The sequence below is a fragment of the Peromyscus maniculatus genome, chromosome 11 (assembly GCF_049852395.1).
Source record: "Peromyscus maniculatus bairdii isolate BWxNUB_F1_BW_parent chromosome 11, HU_Pman_BW_mat_3.1, whole genome shotgun sequence".
In the NCBI taxonomy this organism is placed as follows: domain Eukaryota; kingdom Metazoa; phylum Chordata; class Mammalia; order Rodentia; family Cricetidae; genus Peromyscus; species Peromyscus maniculatus.
In genome coordinates, this window is record NC_134862.1 from 96736124 (window position 1) to 96760802 (window position 24679).

General features: G+C 43.9%; 1 protein-coding gene across 23 annotated transcripts in view; it reads left to right on the forward strand.

Moving 5' to 3' along the window:
- The window catches only part of Esrrg (estrogen related receptor gamma), a 630688-nt gene that overhangs the window by 288651 nt on the left and 317358 nt on the right, over nucleotides 1–24679 (forward strand). The window lies entirely within an intron of this gene.

A 24679-nucleotide genomic window follows, 5' to 3' on the forward strand; every position in this document is an offset into this window, starting at 1 on the left:
GTAATTGCTCTCTCTGAAGTCACTGCTGACCTTCCCATCTCCAAATCAACTCCTCTTTCCCCAGGTTCAGGGTCTTGAGCTCTGAAGCACTTAGCAGCATTCCCCCTACTTTCAGAGTATCTATTTTTATTATTTTAAAATATAAAACAGTATGCATGTTCATGAATGTCATGTGATGCTTCCTTATATGTGTTTATTATGTGATCAGGAAAAGCATACCTACCTCTGCATTCAAAAATTCTTTTTGTGATTTTTATTTTTAAATTGAGGTTTTTAACATAGACCAGGCTGGTCCAGAACTGGCTATATAGCCAAGGCTGGCCTTGAACTTCTGATTCTCCTACCTCCGTCTCCAAAATGTTAGGGTTACAGGGGTCTGGTATCATACCCAGAACCCACTTATCATTTTTATGGTATAAATAGTCACAATCCTTTTCCCAGCTTTCATCAGACCCAGTTACATTTTCCTAATCCCCCTGCTGTGAGCAGCATACCAGACTGTCTGATGACCTCTGTGGCTTTGTGCCCATTGTTCAGACTCCCCTACCCACAATCTTCATTTTTCTGGCTCCATGAAGCTCTTTGTGCTTTGATTTATTCCTAGTTCTCAGGCAACAATTGTTTCCTAGTTTCCAACATCTATTGTCCTCAGTCTTCTGTCAGTGACGCTCCAAAGCTCACCTAACACATGCCACCCACTTCTCCATTCCAGTCTTGATTCCTCTTCTCAAAATGTCCAACAAGACTTCACAAGGCTTGTCAGAGTTGCACGATGCACACCCCAAAGCTGAAAGGACTCAGGTTTTCAAAGTTATTTTTCTCTAAGTTATCATCTCCTAGCTGTGACTTCAATGACCCAGCCTTTGTTCCAGGACTCTCAAAATATCCCCAACTCACCAATAATAATGACTCTAAATCTTCTTCTTTCCCTTCTGATACATTTTAAGATAGACCAGGCTACCCTTGAAATTCACCATACTGGAGCTGATCTTGAAACTCCATCTCCTGAATGCTGGCATCTCTAGTTTATCCAGTGGTGGGAATTGAACCTGGGCCTTCAAATATGCTAGGCAAGCACTCTACCAAGTGAGGTCTATCCCAGCACTTCATTTCATCTCTCTTTTTTGTTGGGGGGCTGGCTTGAGACAAGATCTAGCTAGCCTGAAACGCATTGTTTCTAGCTGGCCTCAGATCTGCCTACCTCCAGAGTGCTGGAACTAAAAGTGTACACCACCATGCCTGGCCTGCTCCTCATCTTTGATGTTCAGTGTGCCCTTACCCCACTACATAAAGAAATGACTCCGTGACATGACAGTTGGGCCCTTCCCAAGCCAGCATCAATAGATGTACCGCCCATACTGTTTATTGCCAGTTGCTTGTTCTGTACAGCTATTCATAGGCACCAGGGAGCTAGCAGGTTTTCCTCAGCAAAGCCTCTAAAGAACACCTTTTAGATGCACAATGAACTAAGTAGCCTGAGGGCATCTGTACTGAGAGAAATTTGGTAATTGGATCAACCACCTTGATGTAGAAGAATGATCTTGCTCTTCCCTAAATTTAGCCTTAAGCAGCGTTTACTGGCTCTTCCTCTAAAAGAATTAAAAACAAACGATGGATGGGGTACTAATTGGCTAATTTGGGGTGTCAAAATTTTCACGGAAGCAGTAAGTCCCTTCTTAAAGCATAGGCAAAGTCCCTAGAAGCAATTGGTGTCAGCGAGCCACTAGGCTTACAGACCTACAGGGGGACGCTTTGTAATGCTGCCAGAAGTGGCGGGGGAGCCTGGGAAACTGCAGCTGAGGTTAGAGGCAGCCAGGACAGCCTCGGAACTGGCTACCAAGCACCACAGACCTCAGGGTTGGATTCTTGGGACCAAATGGATTCTCTCACCTTCTGTGATATTTTTACATTACCTTCTTTCAAAATATTATGTGGCTGAATAATTCCTGTATACACATCAAAGTATATCATTTAAATGTTCTTTTGAGGAAATCTGCAGTTTCTCCTGCAGAAGGTCAACCCACAGGTAATTTGTGAGCACTTAACAGTGTGCAAGGTCTCTGTGGAGCTAGGTGAGGAGGCATGAGCTAACCAGGTCTAGGCCTTCCTGGTGCAGAGGTGAAGAAGTATGAATACACTGACTGCTCATCTGAGCAGTAGTAATCCTTGCTTTACAGTATGTCCTGTTACTTCTTCTGGAGAGATGTGACAAAACCCCTATTCACCCCAGAGAGGATACTGACAGCCAAGGAAAGGATTCTGTCCATACAGCTTGATGAACCAGTGAGTTTTGAGGAGGTTACTCAATGGTATATGGTTGACTCGGCAGCTGCATCACCTACCAAAAGGTACTTTGCTGGTATGGTGCGTTGATTCCTGGGGCAACATGGACACAAGTCTACTCACCCAACATAGGGGAGCAAGACTTGATTGGAGCTGGCTACAGGAGGATGGATGGGCTTGCCTGCAGGAAAATGGCTGACTCAAAGGCAACAGGATCTCTGACAAACCCTCACCAGCCTGGATGAGGACTCTGGAGAACAGCATCTCCAGCTCTCTCTGCACTAACTGTAGGCAGCTCCACAGGGTGGAGAGTCTCCTCCCCCCCAAAAAATAGTTGTTTCTGCTTGTATAATCTTGTGACTCTTGTCTTCCTTAGTTTCAGGGAGTTTTCTACTTTCTGGGTCTTGATAAGCTTTCTTCCAGGGTCCAGTGTTTCAGTTCAGAGGAAATTTCCACACAACACTGGATGACAACTCCTGAAAGCTGCATCCTTGGAGTCCCATCCTCAGTCACCCATCCACCTTCTTGTACTCTAATATTCTCCAAGACATGAGATTCTGAGTTTGGGGTACAGGATCGGGAATGATGGCTTGAATCTCAAGTGAGTGTCTGGTGACTCTCCCCACAAAGGCTCCATTACCATAAATTAGCTATTGCTCTGTTGTGTTACGTATCCCTTTCCAAGACTGTAGGACCGAGGTATTCCAGTAGTCATCACAGTAGTCTTTGTTTATGATGGTCAATGGTCATATTGAGTCCAGGGGATATAACTACATCGCACCACTGTTGTCTGGTGATGCTGGCAACGGCACCCCGCATCTTGCTTGGTGTTCTGTAGAAAAGTAACACCAAATGGATGGTGTCATTAGATCACTTCAAAATGAGGCACCCTTCTCTTCTAGACTCTGAGTGCCAGGTGCCCCATTACATGTTCCTGAGTTAATATCATCACTTGCCATATTAACTTGCAAACCTCCTTTCCCAAGCTTTCATGTGTGAAATGATCCTAGAGCCATTGCTCTTTTCCCGAAGAGTTACACGATATGGCCTCAAAGCCGGATAGCATTTCAGTAGGTGACTTGTCTCTCAGTCTCCAGGATTGGGGGAACAATGCTACTGTCCCTTCCCACAGGAGAATCCTGTCAAAACTGACAGTCCCAGGGAGCGTTCCCTGCTCCTTAGTAGCTTCAGTCAGCATTGAGAAAGTGCTCCCTGAAGTGGCATCACACCTTTGTCCCTGTTTGCTTTTCCTGCAGTAGCTGCTTTTGTTGAGTAGAGATGGTGATGGCCTTACAATGAAGAAGACAGCGTGAGGAACAAAGCCCCTTCCATACAGTGATGTCAAACATACAGCGACGGCAGATAGGTGACTAAACACTGCTTGTCTACAGAGTCAGCTGTGCTATCTTGCCTTGCCTTCCTGTGTAAGAACCTGGAGTGCATGAGAACCCCGAGTAACCCAAGGCCACCCTGAAGGCCCTGTGTGCAAACTGAAGCAAGAAAGAATTCTCACTCGGTGAAGAGTAGAAGTGACCTGAGGGAAAGAATGATGATCATCATCCCTTCACAGATGTGTGTGTTCATGTGCTCGTGGGTGTGAACCATGCGGACAAGTGCCCCTTTACATCATCTTGGGGCCAGGAGCTTATTTCTACTCCTATGTGTGAACATAACCTTAAAACCCCATGAGCAGCTTAGCAGAGTCCTTGTTGTCCTCATTTTAATGCAGAGACAATTATTTGTAGCTGGTCAAGACTTTATTATACCTGGGCTGGGGAGTGATGGGGCTCCGTGGTAAAGTACTTGCATGGCATGCACGAGATCCTAGGTTATATCCCCAGTAATTAACACACAAACACACACACACACACACACACACACACACACACACACACACACACACAAAAGAGAGAGAGAGAGAGAGAGAGAGAATTGATTATTTCAAATACATATCATTTTCAACTAACTAAAAATGATATGAATTATAATCTTACAGTTTTCCTTAAGCTCTAAAAAATTTACTTACTATGTCTATTATTAATATTTTATTAGGACCCTAAAGTCTCTCTCTCCCTCCCTCTCTCCCTCCCCCTTTCTCTCCCTCCCTCTCTCCCTCCCTCCCTCCCTCTCTCCTTCCCTCGTTCTCTCTCTCTAGCCCCAACCCCTGTTGATTGAGAATCAGAAACCCCATGTTTTATCCAAAACTTATTTGCTAAAAGTGAGCTTAGATTAGATAATTAGATAATTTTAGTTCTTTGTGTGACACTATTTTTAAATGCAATTTTTGCTAATAATGCAATTAGTTGTGGGGTTTTTGCATCATTTGCAATAAGGTGCTTCAGTTTCCAGAGCCTCCAAGCTGCTGCTAACGTCATCAGTTTTACCTCTTGAATAGAACCACATCCAGCGTATCACTGCTCTGCCCTCAGCCCCTCCTCAGTGTGAAATCTTTAACATGAGTGCCGTGTATAAAGTCACGCTGTTGTTGAGTGGCAGAGTCGTATCCAGTAGAGGTAGACGATCACTCAAATTAACCTCTTGCACTCCATCCCCGACCTCTCTCTTCAGTCTCCCTTTTCCTGTCCCCCTCCAACTCCTTTCAAACCCTCTGTCTCAGGGTTTGGTTGTAGGTGGCAGGAGCAGGCTCATGGAGGCAAGGTCATTGTGACTTTTCAGTTTCCATTCCTAAGGGTTTCTCTAGCATATTCCATTAGCACTTTATTTATAGCTTCATAAAAGGGCCCTTTTATTTTCTTCAAACAATATCCTCGTACTTCTGATGATGATGCTATCTGAGGATTGACTGTTATTTTTTAAAAAATCTATTTCCTGCCGGGCGGTGGTGGCGCACGCCTTTAATCCCAGCACTCGGGAGGCAGAGGCAGGCGGATCTTTGTGAGTTCTAGGCCATCCTGGGCTACCAAGTGAGTTCCAGGAAAGGCGCAAAGCTACACAGAGAAACCCTGTCGCAAAAAACCAAAAAAAAAAAAAAAAAAAAAAATCTATTTCCTAAGTTGTCTCCCTATTGGCTCACTCTTCTTCCCATCCCTCCTGCCATGCTTAGAAGTCTGCCCACAAATCTTCCCAAGGAGCACAGTGAGTCTAGTGGTCGAAAAGACATCTGTGAGGGGCTTGGGGGTGACATCCTATATCCTGGGCCTCCACTTCCAGAGCCTGTGATGCGCTGAGCTCTGATGCTTGCCTCAACGGGACCTTCCAGAACTCATCACCTCAGCCTTCTTCATAGCTTGCCCGAGAGCCTCTCGAAGCGACGGGCCTGCGTTCCCCCTAACACGTTCCTCAGTGAACCCACTTGTTAGTCAAGTGTTGTGCGCACTAACTACAGAACGGACCCTGTGTCGTGGGCATAAATTACTCTTCCGTGCCGCCTCTGAGCGCCCCCCAGTTATGGATTACTTTGTTCTCAACTTGACAGGAACATAATTAGAACTGTTGATGAAATCTACCAAATTGTTCCTCCGTGGCCTCCGTGGTCAGGAAATTTGGCTGAGTCGTATTTGTCTCTGATTGTGGAGGCCTCAGCACTTCATATTAACTCTGTTATTAATGCACCTTCTAATCTGTCCATGAATTGGTAACACTTGAAGTGATCCCAGCCCTAATGACACCTTGCAATGAATACATTGGAGCTCTGTATTCAAAGTTGCAGAAGGAAGATGTTGATAAAAATCTTTCTCTCTCTCTCTATTCTTCCTTCCTTCCTTCCCCCACTCTGTGTGTGTGTGTGTGTGAGAGAGAGAGAGAGAGAGAGAGAGAGAGAGAGAGAGAGAGAGAAGGAGGGAGGGAAGGAGGGAGGGAAGGAGGGAGGGAGGTGTGTCTGACATGCTGCTACTTTCTCTGGAAAGCATGGTTTCTTCTAGCATGTACTGATCCTTCAGCTTCTGCGTGAGGGGTTTGCTCCTTTGGCACAAATGAATTCTGCATATCCTGTTTTAGGGCAAGAAGATAATGAGGTGGAGTGCTAAGGTCAGAGCTGTTGGAGTGAGGTGAGTCTGGGTGGCTTTCTTGCCTCCATTCCAGGCATTTTCAAAAAATGCCACTCACTTCTGTCATGTCTCACTGTTCCCATCTGTAAAATAGGAATAGCAGCAGTGACTCTCATCATGGTTGGGAGGAATTACATTGAAAATTTCTCAGAGATAATTTATCTTGATGGTTGCTCAGAGGCCTGTGATGATGAGGATGTAACCCCGACACTGGCTTTACCCTTCTATCATTAGAGATAGCACTGGTTGTATTGGTTACTATTCTTATCATGGGGACAGAATGCCTGGCAGGAGCCACTTAGCACAAGCAGAGCATATTTTAGCTCATGGTTGGATGTTGGGGGCAGTGTGCTTGTGTGGGTCCCTGGGGTTCCATCCATGTTGGCCACTGTTGGCTGCATGAATATTTTGGGTTTCCATGGACCGGGTAACAAAGGCAGTGACGCCATCCAACCCAAGGCTGGCTTTGACCCTTTAGCCCCACCTCACATCTTGTGGGCCTATGTCTGTAAGCTAGAAACTATGCCCCAAAGATTCTGCAACCTCCAAAAAGAGTATGGACTAACTGTTCAAAAGTGTCCAGCTGGCCAGCAACTGTCCAAATACACTAGCCCTTGAAAACCTTTCCCATGCAAACCATCCCGTTGAGCATCTACAGATGTACTCCGCAATGCTAAGAGCTCCAGGGTGTGCGTGTGTGTGTGTGTGTGTGTGTGTGTGTGTGTGTGTGTGTGTGTGTGTGTTTGGGGAGGCCTGTTATTTAAGTTGTGGTCCTGGTTATACAGAAAGAACAAATTTCAAAGGGTCACAGAGTGGAGAGACTATTATCTCGATTTCCACAGCCATTCTATCAAATGATTCTTATTTTCTGAGACAGCTTAATCTTCTAAAACAAATAATAAAATAGACACTATTGAAGCATGTATCTGTGCACCTATGTCTCATGTGTTTTCATGTCCTTAACAAGGCCCCGAGCCCTGTCTTTGTGGATATTCCACAAGCTGACTCCTAATGCTGTGTGCTCATCCCTAACCATGGGGCACTGGGGCACCCATGGGGTGACAAATGTCCACTGATATGTATGCCAGTCAACAGTGTAAATACAGTAGAGCAGGCAGCGATGAGTGAAAGGGTCAGGGTGTAACATAAGCTGCTGGTGAGAGGGCACCTTTCTTTGCAGCCAGGCTGAAGTAACCCTCAAAGTCAGCCCTTGCTCTCAGCTCTTTACTGGGAATCAAAAAAATAAACAAAAACTGAAGTTTTTTGTTGTTGTTGTTTTTCGAGACAGGGTTTCTCTGTGTAGCTTTGCACCTTTCCTGGAACTCACTCTATAGCCCACGCTGGCCTCGAACTCACAGAGATCCGTCTGGCTTTGCCTCCCGAGTGCTGGGATTAAAGGTGTGTGCCACCACCGCTTGGTGAAACTGAAGTTTTGTGACCAGCCTTGCTTTTTGGGCTTAATGCATTGCGCTGGAGTTTAGTATTCATAGTACAGATGTTACATACTATAAGCAATGTCAGAGATGTTAAGGAAATGATACTTTTTCATATATGTGTGTGAGTACATCCATGTGTAGCTGTGTATATGCATGTGTATGTGTGTATGAGAGCTTGTGTGTGTGTGTGCGCGTGCCTGCTCTGGTAACATGATTTTGATTTTCCTTGTAGTTCAGTAGTTAAGGACACTTGTTGCTCTTGCAGAGGACCTGGGTTCAGTTCCCAATACTCATGTGATGATTCACAACCATCTTTAATTCCAATTCCATTTCCAGGGATCAGTGCCCTCTTCCAACCTCCATGGGCACCAGGTGCTCACATATACTTACATACATTTAGGTAAAACACTCATAACAAGAAACAAATAAACCTACAGAAAGCCCCACAATCCATATATACTTCAAGTATTTTCAGCAACAATATTTACTTTTAGTTCTTTAGTTTGCAGTGTGTGTACATGCATATGTGTACACATGCATGTGTACGTGTGTGCATGTGTGTACATGCATGTGTGTATATGTGTGCATGTGTGTGTGCACGTTCTCTATAACCAGAACTGCTGTCAAGTGTCACAATAATATTTTTTCTTCCTAGCAAGAGTGCCATGAGTGTTGCAGCCCCAGGCCATGGCTTCTTCCTTGAGAATTGTCCCCTTCTACAATGCTTTCCTTGTCCTGGGCAGGAAAGATGACGTTCAAACACTGCTAGTGTTATGCAGGGAAGTGTTATGCAGCATGAATTGTTAGAAGGGACCGGTAGCTCCAGCAGGCCTGAATTGTTCATAGCACTGGCTTTTTCTTTTTTTAAACCTGAGTCGCTTGAGTTGTCAATCTGGCTGCAAGTAGCTCCAGCTGCGGGTAACCGCTTGTAGCTGAGCTGGCCTGAGCTGGGGAGCCGGACCCGCCAAGGCAGGAAACCGGGCCGGGCCACCAAGCGGAGCCAAGCGGTTTTTAATGAATCCTTGCCACATCGGGCACCAGATGTATCACAAATTGTTAGAAGTTCTTGTTAATAAAACAAACCTGGAGTCATGTACTGGGGTCAATTCTGGAAGATCAGAGAAGCAGAACAAGCCACAGCTTCCTCACCTCTCCAGTTCCTCAGCTGATCCTGTTTCCTCAGACTGGAAGCCTCTGAGTCCTCATCCAAATGGATCTCAGCTGAACTGCTGCTTGAAAGCCTGAAAGCTTAACCAGGCTCTAGTTCCTCATCCTCATGCCTTAAATCACTTTCTGCTTCCTGCCATCACTTCCTGGGATTAAAGGCTCTTGTTACCATGCCTGGCTGTTTCCAGTGTGGCCTTGAACTCACAGAGATCCAGGCGGATCTCTGCCTCTGGAATGCTAGGATTAAAGGCATGTGTGCCACCATTTTCTGGCCTCTGTATCTAGTGGCTGTTCTGATCTCTAACCCCAAATAAGTTTATTAGGGTGCACAATATTTTGGGGAACACAATATCACCAGTGTTACTTATGATTTCAGCAGAGGCTAACAAAAAGAGGCATTGGAAAATGAGATGTGGGCCATAGTAACAAGTGTTAGAAATGTACAGAGGCTGCACCAGTTCCTGTTTCCCAGTGTGTGTCCTCAGTTTCCAATGTGTGGATTTCACCTCCTCTTTTCAAGTTTTGATCCAATGCCCCTCTCCCATGACTCCATCCTTTACTCTGGTTCTCTTGGGAATTAGCTTTTCTCTTCCCTAATCTCCTTTGGCTTTTGGTTTTTACTATGGCTGGTTGCACAGATCTGGCAGGTCTGGCCTGATGGTGACCAATGGGGCTCTTTACCTCTGCTTTTCTGTGCACACCCGGGTTGCTGATCTATGGTCAGTTGTGCACCTTTCAATGGTTTCACATCAAAACTACTGTTGAGATAGAACACAGACATAGAACATTAGCTTAACCCAGGCTAAAGGTCAGGGCTGCGAAGATGGCTTAGTCAGTCAAGTGCCCGCCACACAGTGTGAGGACCTCAGTTCAGATCCCCAGCCCATAAAAGCAGGGTATGGAGGTGTGTACCTGTAACCCCAGAAATGGGGAGGTGGAGACAGGTAGATCCCAAAGCTTGCTGCCTGCTCAGCCGGGTCAGTCAGTGAACTCCAGTTTCAACAAGAGGAGCTGCCTCAAAAATAAGACAGAGAGTGACACAGAAAACACCCAACAGTGACCTCTGGGCTCCATATGCACACCCATGTATCCACACAGAGGTGCAAACAGCAGCATGAACATGTGAAATAAGTTCTGCATTTGCTGAGGACAACAGTTATGGAGGATTGGGCAGTTTAAGAATTGAGACCATGTAGTTTGTTAGGGACAGAGGAGGGGTTATACTAGCTTCTTCATGGTGATTTTGGGGTTCCAGGACTCAGAAGGAACAGAGAGCCATGGAGTTATTCCATCAGAACTTCAGAGAGATTGTAAAGACATTCTTAAACTGCAACAGAATAAATGGAATTTCTGTACAGTCCTTTTTTTTTTTTAATAAAAAACTGGCATAACCAGACCAGTATATCACCAAGAAATGTTAATATAACTGGTTAAGGTACAGGCCGACCTATGGAGGAGACTAAAACCAGCTATTATGACTTTGCACACAGAAAGCCCCTGTTAATATTAATCATAAACAATCCTTCTAAGCCTTTCAAGGGTCGTAATATGTAGATCTGATCTGTATTTTCCTGCAGTTTTGAAGCAATCAATGCTTGCTTGTATCTGTTGAATATCTGTTGCCTATATCTGTTGAGTAGTGAGTCATCCCTCCATCCAGTTCCGATGTAGTTGGGAAAGAAAAGTTTGAGATGGCTCCTGTCCTGATGGTTGACACTGAAGGTCACTTACCTTGGTCAGTTGATTATTACAGGATGGCCTAGTTTCCTTTGGTTGCTGTGAGAAACACCATGACCAAAGGCAGCTTAGGCCAGGAAATGGCTCATTTGGCTTCTAGTTCCAGGTCACAGTCCATCACTGGGGGAAGTGAGGGCAGAAATCACATAAGGATGCTGCTTACTGGCTTGCTCTCAGGCTTATGCCTAGTTAGCTTCCTCACATGCCACCATGGGCTGGACACCCATACATCCATTAATAACCAAGACAATATCCCAGAGACATGCCCACAGGGCTCAAAGAAGAACCAATGTGTAGGAAGGTACACAGTAACAATTTCAAATTCCTTTCTGAACCAAAAGCCAGAATTGATAATATTGCCACCTGGTTTACAAAGTATAGGTTTAAAGTTATGAAAAAGACTTTGGACTCAATGATAAACGTCCTTGCCTTCTGATTAAGTGTCTTTATCTGCTCAACGGGATCCGTAATCTCTACTCCAGGGACTTAGTAGAATCTAAAATGAAATTGGGAAAGGTTTATAAAAGAAATTCACATGATAGCCAACAGTGCTCCATAATACAATAGCATACTTGTCACTAACCTCTGCTTATCGAGTCTCTTGACTTCTGAGGCAGGTTGTAAACTGTGCTGTTAGATATGGCCGGCAAGCCCAGATCGCGCAGCTAGCACATGAAACACAAGGTCAGAAGGTGTACCAGCTCCCTTTATTCCCCACTGTACATTTGATACTCTGTTTCACCGTGCCCCGTGTTTACCTAGCCAGATAAGAATATACATTAGATTTGTTCCATCAGTGTTTGTTCATTGACATACTGATTGTATGCCGTCTGTATGTCTCTCTCTTTCTGTTATTTTTTTTTTCTTTAAACAATTTGCTTGGATCATGCTGACTCGAGCCCTTTATCATTAGAACTTAATTTGAGTAGTTTTCAAACTCATGAATGATATTCCAGTGAACTCTACATGCCCTCACTTTTCGTCTTTCTCTGGTAAAGCCTGCTGTTCTTCTGGCTTTGTTAGCAAGGACTGAGCAATTCACTTGAGCGGGAGTGTATTCTCCTGCCTCGATGTTACAAGAGTGATGCTGATGGATCCTTAGACTCTGACAGCAGACTGACTTCATTAGTTGAGAAGGGTTGGGGCAGGGCAGAGATGAGGTCATTGATTTAACTTAAATCTGGGGAGCTGGGAGGAGGTGGAAGGCTCACTAGTGATGGGTATAGAAGGTTCCCACTAGGATGCTGATGCGGAATCCTGTCACCTGAGGCCTCTCTGTGTCCACCATAATCTGGAGAGTGTGAGCAACCATAGCTGTATTACAGCCCCAAGATGCCACCTAACTACCCTCATGATTTCTTCACAAATGATGCCAAGTACTAATTACCTTGCACACTTTCCTCTCTTCCACTTCAGTTATAGTAAGTGGAAATAACTTCCAATGTGTCATCTCAGGTTTTTCTGAATGCCTTTCCTCCTCTTAGGGAGGAGAGATCTTTAACAGAGTCACAGTTCTGATTTCCCCGTGATGGTATGCTGCCTGGAACAGCTTCTTCCAGTGTGTTTACAGTGTTATCTGGCTGGATACTTAAAACAATCCAGCATCGACTCTTTTTCACCTCTTCATGGTTTCTCATCGAGAGTTAAATACACATGTGCTGGCTTGAGGAGACTGCTCAGTTGGTGAGGCATTTGCCTAGCAAGCATGAGGACCCAAGTTTGAACTGGGCATGGTGGCATGTGCTTGGAATGGAAGCACTAGCTGGGTAAAGTAGCATGAGACTCACTGGCCAGACATATAATTTTCCTGTTAAGTTCCAGACCAGTAAGGGAGTCAAAAGTATGTGGATGGCATCTGAGAAATGAAACTTAAGGTTGGTATCCTTGGTTTTTCTACAATATGCATAGTTGCATACACACACACACACACACACACACACACACACACACACACACACACTACATGACTGCATTTTGCTACTGAGTTTTTTAGGGAGAACATTCTAGTAACATTCAAAGGAATAAATAATGATTGAGAAAGCCCAGACTCAAATCCTGCCCTGTAGCTAGAGTTTTCCTGCCTTGCCCACAGTCAGGACAAATCTTTGTCACCCGCCAGTCCCCACAGCCGCTCAGACCCAACCAAGTAAACACAGAGACTTATATTGCTTACAAACTGTATGGCCATGGCAGGCTTCTTGCTAACTGTTCTTATAGCTTAAATTAATCCATTTCCATAAATCTATACCTTGCCACGTGGCTGGTGGCTTACCGGCGACTTCACATGCTGCTGGTCATGGCGGCAGCTGGCAGTGTCTCTCTGCCTCAGCCTTCCGCTTCCCAGAATTCTCCTCTCTCCTTGTCCCACCTACTTCCTGCCTGGCCACTGGCCAATCAGTGTTTTATTTGACATACAGACCATCCCACAGCACTGCCCTTCTGAGGCTTAGGCCAGTGACAGTTCTATTCATACATTGCCTTGAATGGCAAGAAGGGCTAGTCTCCAGGCTGAGGCTTTCAAAACTGCCATGTGACAGTAGCAATGTGTATATTTTTGGCATTCCTCTCCAGGATGGTGAAGAGAACCCACCTTCTCCCATCATGCTTTTCACTGTATGTGGCCAGGACCTAATGGCATAGGGAGGCTCTAGTTACATTCAAGAAGATAATCAAGAAACCAAAGCCAGGCCTCTGTGCCTCTGTGATATTTTCTGAGGACTATTGACCTTTCTGTGTGTGCACTGCAGTTTGTCTTAAGAAAGACCATTGGCAGACAGACAGTCAGCATGAATTTTTCATTCTTCTTCATTTGGAAGGTGAGTCGGGTAAACTGCAACCTCAATATGGTTCACAGCTTGTTCATCCCATCATTATCTCTCAGAAAAATCTGTGCTTCCAGTCCACCATAATAGGGAGTTTGGCACATGGGTTTCTGCCTTCTGCAGTTCCTCTGTGCAAAATACACTCATGTTTGAATGTGTGAATCACAGCTAATCATCATGACAAATAGGCTTACCACTACATAAACTCTAGGAAAGGCTGTTTTCTTTTCTAAACATTTAAATTACTCAGTCATTTTATGCACTAAAACCCAATTATAACTTAGGATGTGGGAGAATTTTGTAAAGTGATTCCCTGCAGGATCTGTGACCAAGACTACATTTCATCATTTGGTTGTTCCCACTCTCTCTAGTCTAGGCTTTCAAAGGCAAAACAAAAAACAGAATAGTCCTTAAGCCACATGTGTCAGTGAGAGGAGGTTGCCCGTGGCTTTTCCTATTCCTCTGATCCCTCAGGTTTTTACCCCAATATCTGGCTCTAGGTTTTTTATTAATAAGACTGTTTCATAATTTGTGTTACATTTGGCACCCAACGTGGGGCACCATTTGTAGTCAGAAGTTTTCTCCAGTCCCACAGGGCCCCACAGTACACAGCCCACTTATAAAATAATTACTCAGAAGCTTATATTAATTATAACTGCTCAGCCATTAGCTCAGGCTTATTACAGACTAGCTCTTACACTTAAATTAACCCATAATTCTTATTTATGTTTAGCCGCATGGCTTGGTACCTTTTCTCAATTCTGCCTTGTCATCTTGCTTCCTCTGTGTCTGGCTGGTGATTCCTGACTCTGCCCTCCTCATCCCAGAATTCTCCTTGTCTGCTTGCCCCACCTATACTTCCTGCCTGGCTACTGGCCAATTAGTTATAATTAATATAAGCTTCTGAGTGATTATTTTATAAGCAGGCTATGGGACTGTGGGGCCCGGTGGGACCAGAAAGAACTTCCAACTATACACATGGAGGTTCCTGACAAAGGATTTGGACAAAACATGAGCTATTGGTCTTAGCAGAGCCTTGAGGAATGTTTGAGAGAGAATGTCATTTAACTTTTCTCCATCTTTACATATGGTTATGTCAGAAGAGATATAAGGAAGGAACATGTTTGTGGTCAGAAACCCACTGCCTGCAGATTTCCAGCCATTCTTGATTTATAGAGTGTGTGGGAAAGACTTGTATTTGTTGTAATGGGAGGTAGTTTGTCCATGGTAACTATTACTTTAATGCTTAGGGTACTCTAAATTATGAAATCAGAGGCCAGTAGCTAGTAGAAATTATAAGTCTCTCAAAAATCTTCAGACTAAGGTCTCAAGCCTGGCAAAGAGAGCTAGTGTCTCCACTCACAATCCCCAACACAGTAGTGGTTCTCCACCTCAAGAAAAGGCAGCAATAGATGGTCAAACCAGGAAAGCTACAAACATGGAAGAGAAAGAAGTCAGCCATAGTCAGCCTTGAAAGAAACTTAGGAATAAGGTTACAAAATTGAAATTTCTTTTAGTGAATGAGTTTTCTTTTGGGTTTTCCTGCTGGCACTAAATCAAAGCCACATCATTTCAGCAACTACAGTAAGATTATGGTTTTCCAAAGAAATGAAAGGAGTGACGTCCTACACAACCAGCTACACCCAAGAGCAAAGCTCACACTCCTCCATATCATCAGGGGCACATGCAGTTGGTTCTTTCCTGAACATAAGGAGTGACACAAGAAGAATCCATGGCTTCCAGGTGAGGACATTTCCTAGAATCTTGTGTGCATTGGTCTCTGCCATTCCTTCTCTAGCCACTGAGACAAGCCAAGTGGTTTTACCATTGGGAACACAGTAAATAGGATAGTGTTGGGGTGGGATGTTATAGCTGAGAAGGGCCTCTGCCACCCTACTCCCTCCTTTATAGATCAGATGCTTGGCCTTGGAGACAGTTAGTGACTTAGACACATTCTTTCAGAAAATGAGCAAATTGGTATCTGGATTCCTTGATGTCCACCTAGGTTTCTTCTCATGGGCTTTCTCTCTGTAGCTCCTAGGCATTTGGAAAGGAATCAAAAGGTGAGAAGGCTCACATACAAGTTCAACGCACTTTCCTTCTTTCATTGAGTTAAACTCATCTCCAATCTCAACAAAAACCAGAGACAGCAAATGACTTGGGGTGGGATTACTGTTCCAACTATGTCCCAAATCAGGACAGTGTCCTCTTTGTGGAGACAAAATCAAGATAAGCATCTGGGCTGTGTGCCTTCTTTGTAACCCTGGTGGTTGTATAAGGTTCCATGCGCTTCTGAGATCTGCTGAGTAAGCCTGCTTGTCAATGGCTCCTCTTGTTGGATATTTAAAGTTCAAGAGCTTTGCTTACTTTAGTTAAGTGCTATGAAGGGTTTCAACAGCCAGTGGACCATTTATATAAACAAATGGGGGAACTTGGGGATAATCCACGATACCCAGGGGCAGCCCTAGTCTGAGGAGCAGCAGCAATCTTTGATGACTTGGAGATAAACCTTCCGCACACCTGTCTGCTCCCTGTTAAACAACAGGTGTGTGCCAGTGGGTTCACCAGGTTCAGGGGCAGGACTGGGAAGCACAGATTTCCTACTTTGAGACTGCTTCTATCAGCTCAGCTGTGACTATTTTGGCAAGCATTTCTGTGACCACTTTGGTACCACTCTTTTTTTTTTTATACAGCTGTCTTGATGGTCATCTCATTTGCAGATGGGTTATATTTATTTAGAATCCTGCTTTTCTCTAAGTGTTAATTATTAATTATTATTAGTACCACATCTACACAGACTTTAGAGTGTGCTGGAGTTTATATTGTAAGGAAAATCAATTTGAGAACAATGCTTTTTTCAGGAGGTCTGGCTACAGCTGACTATTTACACTTAGCTTGGGCACAGTTGTCCATTTGAAGATTGGGTGGGCGTAGTATGTTTATATACATAGGTTGAAACAAAATATTGCACCATGTTATTGTCAAATAACCTCCAAATATTAAACTTCTCCAGCTCCATAGGTAAAGTTGGATAGGCCTCCTTGAAGATGATGAGAGCTTCGTGCCAGTTTCCAGGCAGCTGAAAGACAAGTATGTGCCTGACAAAGACCTATCCTTGTCTGGGTTTATCACATGGGGGGCCATCGCTGATAGACAAGGCAGCAGAACACAGAACACAGAAACTGCATCTTGAACTCAGAAGCCTGTGGCTTGGGTGTGGTGTTACATTGCACTGTGAGATTTTACTCACCCACCACAAGATGCCATGTGAGACTTGAGTGAGATAATATTTTAGGATGAGTCCTAAAGAATCTTTGGCATTTGACTAATATTATCTTTCTCAGAAATAACCATGGTAATTTTGGTTGAATGTGTAAAACATTTAGAGTGAGTGAAAAGAAAGTCCCACAAATGAGCAACTTCCAAAAAAGGTGGAGTTATGGACTGGATGAAGTGAAATAGGCATTTGCTAGGAAAAATGAAGCACACATCTGTGCTGAGAGGCAAGACAGGCAAGCAAGAGGGATGACAGTTGCCAGGAACTTCTTTGTCCAGCTACTCTGATGGGGCCTCACTCTGGTGCATCCTTAATTGCTTGGACACTTATGTGAATGAATGCACTCACACAGCTGAATGTGCACCATAAGCCAGGCTCTGGAAACCTCACAATGTGGCTTGGAGATATTTTCAAAAAATGATCTTGATCAAATATTTTCAGCTCACAAAGACTGAGAAAGCAAAGCATATGGAGCCATAAGGACCCAACCAAGTGAAGACATGGGGTAGGAGAGCCTTCCACAGAAAGGGACAACTGGCCTTCAAGAATGGAATCTAAACATTATCAGAGGTTTATCGCTTTCTTTGCCCCTTCATGGGTGACATCTCTGACCTCTTGTCAACAGTCATAAATATAAAGTAATTTATTAACCCTAACAAGCGCTGGTGGCCAATTGCGGGGCAGTCCACTGTTTATAAGAGCTTTACCCCAATGCTGGATTACTCAGTGGAGACTCAGCAGCTGAACCACCTGCTCTCAGCTGACACATCTTGGTTCACACAAGAACTTGAGAACACTCCTGAATTCTTGAATGAGTGCCTAGAGTCAAAAGGCTTGCTAGCATGGGAATTTGAGCTGGAAAAAAAAAAAGATAATATATTGGAGCTAAAACACTGTGCTGTGATCATAATTGGAGGTGGTTTGCTTAGATAAAAAGTAGAGGGGATATGAGATGACATTAGCTTTCATTTTTCCTACAGTTTACATCAGCTTTCAGGAGGTCATTTTCTCTTCTTCCCTTTGGTATTGCATATTTTGAATATTCCCCTTCTCCTGAAATGTTTTAATATTTTCAAAGGGAAATAAAGAAATAAGCTTCAACCATTCAGGAGAAAACTCATTCTTAACTGATTTGCAGCTCATCTTGACTCTGGTCTGTGCTGGAGAGGAGGGTTGGAAGGAAATGGTCACTGTCCTATACTTCAAATGGCAAAAGGGTTGCCAAAGGATAGCTTCATTTTTATATCTTTATATAAATATCTTTTTATACCTTTAGACAAATATCTTTATATAAATATAGAGTATATTTACTCTTGACAAATTCATTTCATTTCACTTTGACCCTGTCCACTCCCTGTTCCTTTTTCCTGCTTTTTCCCCACATCTGGACCCTTCTTCCTAAGGAGTTTCCCACTGACTTTCAGGTCCTTTTTCTAATGACTCACTGAGCTTAATTAGGGTTGATTGCATGAGCATGGTGAGGGTATTCTCTGGGTCATACGCACCTTACCAGTGGGCATGCCACTGAAGAAAAATGTCTCTTCCTTCCCAACAAGCATTAACTGCCCACAGACCCTCAGGGAGGGGTGGGGTCTCATCCATGGAGGAATGTTGAAGCCCCCATGTTTTGTGAGTGTGGGTGACTGTAGCTACTATGAGTTTATGAGTTGTTGCTGTGCCTTGTCTCAAAGACAGCATTTTCTAGCACTCTTCTTAGCCTCAGACTTACGTTCTGTTGCCTCTTCCAGGATGATCCCCAAGTTGTGAGCAAGGAGGCAATACAGGTGTCTTATTAGGGCGGGGCACTTAGCATTCATTTATTTTCAGCATGGCGAAGTATTTTGAAGAACTGTGTTGTGAAGTGAAGTTTTTCTTCTCATTGGAATGCGTCCCCATGTCTACCGCTTTATAGTTTATGTTCACCACAGGGGAACTGGGTGTCCGTCCCTCTCTGCAGACCCTCTTCCAGTTTTCTAAGTGGCTGAAGAGCCCCTTTCCTGTCTCCGCCGCACTCCCCTTCTGATTGTTAGGATGGCTCTCATCTCTTGGCAGCAATGGGAAGCTTTCCTCCCCATGCTGTGATGTTCGCCCCACGTCTGCAAATGTTGTCAATGTCCTGTGGAGCTGGGCACGTGGCTCTTCATTGGAATCGATGTTTGGGGCATGTGCTGGCTCTATACAGTTTGTTTTCTGAAAAGACATCGTCCCTTCTGGTTACATTTACTCAGTTATTCATCTTTTCCAGAGTTAGATGGGACCGATTTGAACAGTAAGCTGAAAACAGCATCACAGAACCAGGAACACTTAACAAAGCCAGTTCCAATCAATTCAACAACAACCAAATGACAGAAGAGTTACTGAAGACCCACTAGGCACCAGACTGTGATGGTTACTGAAGACCCACTAGGCGCCAGACTGTGATAGATAGGTATTACCAGATAAGCATCTGGGAAAGTTGACCTAGCTTTTGCTTTCCAAGGACGTGCTTGTAAGGCAAAGGACTATGCAGGATGCAGGATGGTAGAGAAAAATCCTTCCAGGTGACTGGAAGAGCAAGCTTCTGAACTGACAAATGGCAGGCACTCACACTGGTTTCTGATTTGTTGATTTCCCTCTTTGGTGAGATGTGGTGCTCCTGGGCAGATGGCTCAGTGGGTAGAGTGTTTGCCTCCCAAGTCCGAGGGCCTGGTTTTGGATCCTCAGGACCCACCTACAGCCGAATGTGATTGTGCCTGTCTAATCCCAGTGCTCCTATGGTAAGATGCAGGTGCATAGACAGGAGGATTCTAGAAGCCACTGGCCAGCTAACCTGTACACAGTGATGAACAAGAGATCCCGTCTCAAACCAGGCAGACAGTGAGAATACCAGGCATTGTCTTTTGACCCCAAGAGGAGCTCTTGACCTTAACCCACACATGAGAACAGGCATGTGCCTGTACAGACCCACACCTGTAACCACAGACTTAAAAGGGGGGCTTCATTAAAGGAAAAACAATCAGAATATACAAAGTGGAAGAAGATAATTTCAATCATCACACCATCTGGGTGAGAGTCTGCAGCTGTCTCCTGTCAATCAGAAGATAGGCTCCGAGAGCTAGGGAACGGAAGGATGTCAGTGACCTGGTGTCTCATGGCCCAGAGTGCCAAAGGCTTGCCTCACTCCTTGGTAGCTTTCTCTTATTTGTGACAACACTGGCTGAGGCCTGATAGGCAGCCATGGAGTCTGCAAGAGAAGGTAATAGAGCCAAGATGCAGTGCCCTCACTGGGCCCCAGGGCCAGCATTTCAGTGCAGCGTTCTCTTGCAGTATCAACCTATTAATTGGTAATTAAGTGACAAAAAAACATCATTTCATTTCATTTCCTTCCTGAAAGGGGGTTCACTTTCCTTCTTCCCAGACAGCTGTTCCCAGGGATTTAAGATAGATAAATGTATACTGGCATTTGCATGGTTTAAAAAAAAAAACCCACTGTTATTTCACCTGAGGTGTGAGGAATTGTGCTAACATGGACACTGTCAGAGTCGTGATGCAGACATGTTAACTGTATAGACAGACCTCTTCCCTTTCCTTCTTTCTTTCTTTCTTTCTTTCTTTCTTTCTTTCTTTCTTTCTTTCTTTCTTTCTTTCTTTCTTTCTTTCTTTCCTTCTTTCTTTCTTTTCTTTCTAAATAAAAGTACAGAGGGACCAGGAAAGGGAGAGACAAGTTATTTAAATCCTGAATACAGTCAGACCTCATATGCATTGTTTAAAAAAAAAAAAAGCCCTAAAGAATTGCATACGGATTAGAGGGATGAATATTCTATTATTTCAGTCTGTTCTGCTGATCTTCTTATTGTGACTTTGTGCTTCAGAAACCTGCTCGGAATTCGGCTTTGCGGTGGTCGGCAGTAATTTTAAATGTGTATCAAGCACTTGATAGTGTATGATTTGCGTGCGGTTGCATTCTTATTCCCTAAATTTTCTACCAATTTATTACTTTTTTCATACTGTTTTAATATTTCAGGATGATGAATATATACAGCATCATTAAAGGTAAATAAAAAATGCATGAAATTAAAAAATGGAATATTAGATGTTTCTTTGCCATAATCCCTGGCCCAATAGGAACGAGATGCTTCTGTTCCACCGAGTAATCCCCAAACATGATTAGGAACCTGGGAGTGTCCGCACGGCCCACATAATATTTGTATCATCTAAGCCTATTTATGTAAGGTTTGAGTAAAAGTTGTTATTAGAAGGACCTATAAACCCATTTTACATTTTAGAAAGATGGGCTGCCTCTTAATCATTTCCACCTTTATTATGTCGTTGGAGTTCACAACAGTGTGTTCTTAATTCACTTTCCAGAATGCTGTCACTCCATCCTTTCCAGGCGCAGGAGACACATTGGAATACATTTTTAAGACCACAGATTGAAATGGATTGAATTTGGTTCATCTGTATCTTAATTTTTTTTTGTAGGAAGGAGTCAGTTTGCCAGCATCTTTCACAACCTCTGGGGCCTTGGGAAGTCCCAGGCACCTTCCTGGATGTCTGGCTAGGACCGATTTACCCCCAAGTATTTCCTCTCTTAGGGAAGTGTGGTCTCTGGACTCACAAAGCCCTTGTTGTGTTTAGTTCTGGTTTCTCATTAATTACAACAAGTCACACTTTCCTATGGGGGAAAAACATGTTCTCCTATAAAACTGCTTAAACTTATTTTGAGCCGGAGAAGGCATTATTTTGTAAGAGTATCTGAATATAAAAAGACCAAGGGATGTTTTGTCTAAATCATAAAGTAATGGCCCTAAGTAGCGATTTTATGACACTTGGGTGACTTCTTTGGGAAGACAGTTTTTATTTTTTAAGCAAGTCTTCAATATCTGTTCAGGGGTTGTTTTTTGTTTGTTTGTTTGTTTGTTTTTTTAAGAGAAAGAGAGGTTTTCCAAAACATGTCAAAGTCACAGGCAACATTATTCTTCCTTCCATTTGGGTTTTGTAAGATACTAAACTCCACTTAACAAAGTTTAGGTCCCTCGAATTCACAAATATTGATCCATAAGTTGCAGGCCAGAAGTCTGGCATTTCAGGACAATGAGGTGTGTGCCATTGGCAGCCAAATTCTGGAAGTCTTACTGTGAGCTTCATTCTGGTTATTGCTTACTTAATTTTAAACCTAAACACAGAAGTCATCATCTTTATTATTCACTGCACAGCCCAGGTTCTGACCGGTGAAGATTGATGCCCCCTTTTTTTGTTGACAAATAAAGTTATATTATTTACCATGGGCAGCATATTATTTTGAAGAGTGGTATGCACTGCAGAATGATGAAATGAAGCTAATGAGCAGAAGTGTTGCCACACGCGTTCTCCAGTCCGCCCCAGCATCTCTTACTAAGTCTACAATGAGAAGCAATGCTGCTGCTACATGACCAGCCTGTCTAAGGAAGGACCTTGAATGTGCAGAGTTGTAAAGTCATGCTTCTTTTATACAGAACTGGTGTGATAGGGGGGGAGGTGGGGGAGATATGCATTTTAGACCTCTGATTGTGTGTGTGTGTGTGTGTGTGAACATGGTATGTGTTTCTGTGAAAAAGTGCATGCATGTACATGTCATTCTAAAGTCAACCTCTAGTTTTGTTCTTCAGGCAGGCCCTGCATTATCATTTGACAGACATTCCCAGTTGGCCTGGAACTCACTGAATAGGTGATGCTGCCAGGCTGGCTAGTGAGCCCCAGGAATCCATGAGGCTCCACCTCCCCAGCACTAGAATTTTAAGTGTGCTCTATGAGATCCAGGCTTTTTGCTTGTTTGTTTGTTTTACTCTTGAGTTCTGGAAATCGAACTCAGGTCCTCATTCTTGTGTGGCAAGTACTTGGTGGACAGCTATCTCCCAGCCCCGGTTTGGACAGATTACCTCTGATGAGCAAAGATGACTCCTAGTCATGAAAGAGCTCTCCCACCCCTTACCATCTGCGTTGTTCAAGCTCAGGCTTGCTTGTCATTTGAGAATTGCTACGGCGTTCGTTCCCATGTGGTCCTCTGCAAGTGTGGTGGTCCATGTATGCAGTCAGCAATCATGGACATTTTAAATATTTTTTCTCTGGAAGCTGATTTCTCTGTCTGCTCTCAAAGAGGCAAAAACAAAACAAAACAGAGAACCCAAACAACAGACAGCCTGTGGACACCCCCTAGATGAACTCTGCCCTGAAGAAGGCATTTCAGAACAGGGAAAGTTTTAAATAGTCCACACACTTATGCTACAAAAATTCAGCCGGGAGCATGTGCCTTCCTGTGGTCCTGTGACAGCCTTTCTCCTTTGTGATCGGTTCAGCGGACATCTGAGCCTCCCTCCATCAGCTGTGTTGAACCCGGCTCCAAAGTCTCAGGTTGCTTTGGCAGAGAAAGCCCTGCTCTGTCACTACCGCAGCATGTGGGAGTGACCATGTGGTCAGGGGTGGGGCCGGGGAGCCAGAGCTGGGTGGTCCTGTTCCCAAGGCAGATGGCACAGACCTCAAGAGGAGAGGGAAACATCTGAGCCCGTCTTCTGAATGTTTTCTGGGTTACAAATGTAGTGTCTCCCACTTCTCAAGGTCCTACTGGAAAGCACTGAATTCTGAAGCCAATGTGGAAGGTGGTAGGACGTGGGCTAAAGCTCAGACTAGGCAGTCAGCTCGCAGCTGTGTGACCTCAGGCCAGTTACTCACTTCTCTGTACCTTCCTCCCCAGTTTGTGAAATCAGGATGATAATAAAAATGTACTTTGAAATACTAAGTATGGGAAGGAATCCTGTTCAGATTCTTAATTCACTGCCTGCTGCCTGGCACTCAGCCATCCTACTTCTGTGACGCCGCTCATGGTATATGCAGTGGTTTTTTTTTGTTTTTGTTTTTGTCTTTTATAAGAGTGGTCAGAGCTGTAAGTCACCAGCTCAGCTAAGACCACCTGGCCAGAAAAGACTTTGTCTTTCCTGGCTTCATGCTTTTATGCTGACCACTCACTAACCTATGGTGTCTCTGCCCCATAAACCTTTAACATCCATGCTCCCACACTGCCTCATCCAGACCGACCTCCTGTGCTAGATCTCCACTCTGACGCTGATCATATCACAAATAAATGGCAATCTGTCGGTTCACACCATAGCTAACATCATTGCACTTTTCAAAATCCAAGTTCTGTGTGGTTGGTGACATTGGGACGTTCAAAAAACTGTAATTATGCTTGGTGCTCTGTAGACTTTCAAATGAGCTTTGAGCCTGGAACGAGATATGGTAGAAAAAATGTTTACTAGTCATAGTGGTGAAGTCCCTCTTCAGTCTTTTCCCTTAAATGGTGCAGAAACTTCTAAGATAAGTAAAAAAAAAAAACCCATATTTTCAAAGCAAAAAGACTGGAGCAAATAGCAAACTGTTACACAGGAAGGTTGAAATCTATGTACCAGGCAATATCAAAAGGCACAGACAATGTGCAATTGTGTATTAATAATGTGCAGAATCAACACTAATCAATTAATTTGCAAGTTAATACTTGGATTTGTCCAGGTGACTGGTTATCAGTTGAGAAAAAAAGTTGAATTTTTCAGTTATTGAATGATTTACACACACAGTGCTCCCAAAAAGCAAACAAAACAATTTGTGTATATGTAGACATGACATACTTCAACTCCCTCTGCATTCTGAACTGCATTCTGCAGATGGGATCACTACCCACTCCCAAAATAAAAGCCAAATAAGCACAGGTTGGCTGTTCTTGTCCATGGCTCAGCCAGGCTGTTAATTTGGTTGATTGCTAGATATGGCCCAGTGGTCCAGAGGTGTGGGGGCATTGCTTCTCAGCAGATGACAGCAGTGTTGTCATGGATAAATCAGGATCTCTCTCTCTCTCTCTCTCTCTCTCTCTCTCTCTCTCTCTCTCTCTCTCTCTCTGTGTGTGTGTGTGTGTGTGTGTGTGTGTGTGTGTGTGTGTGTGTG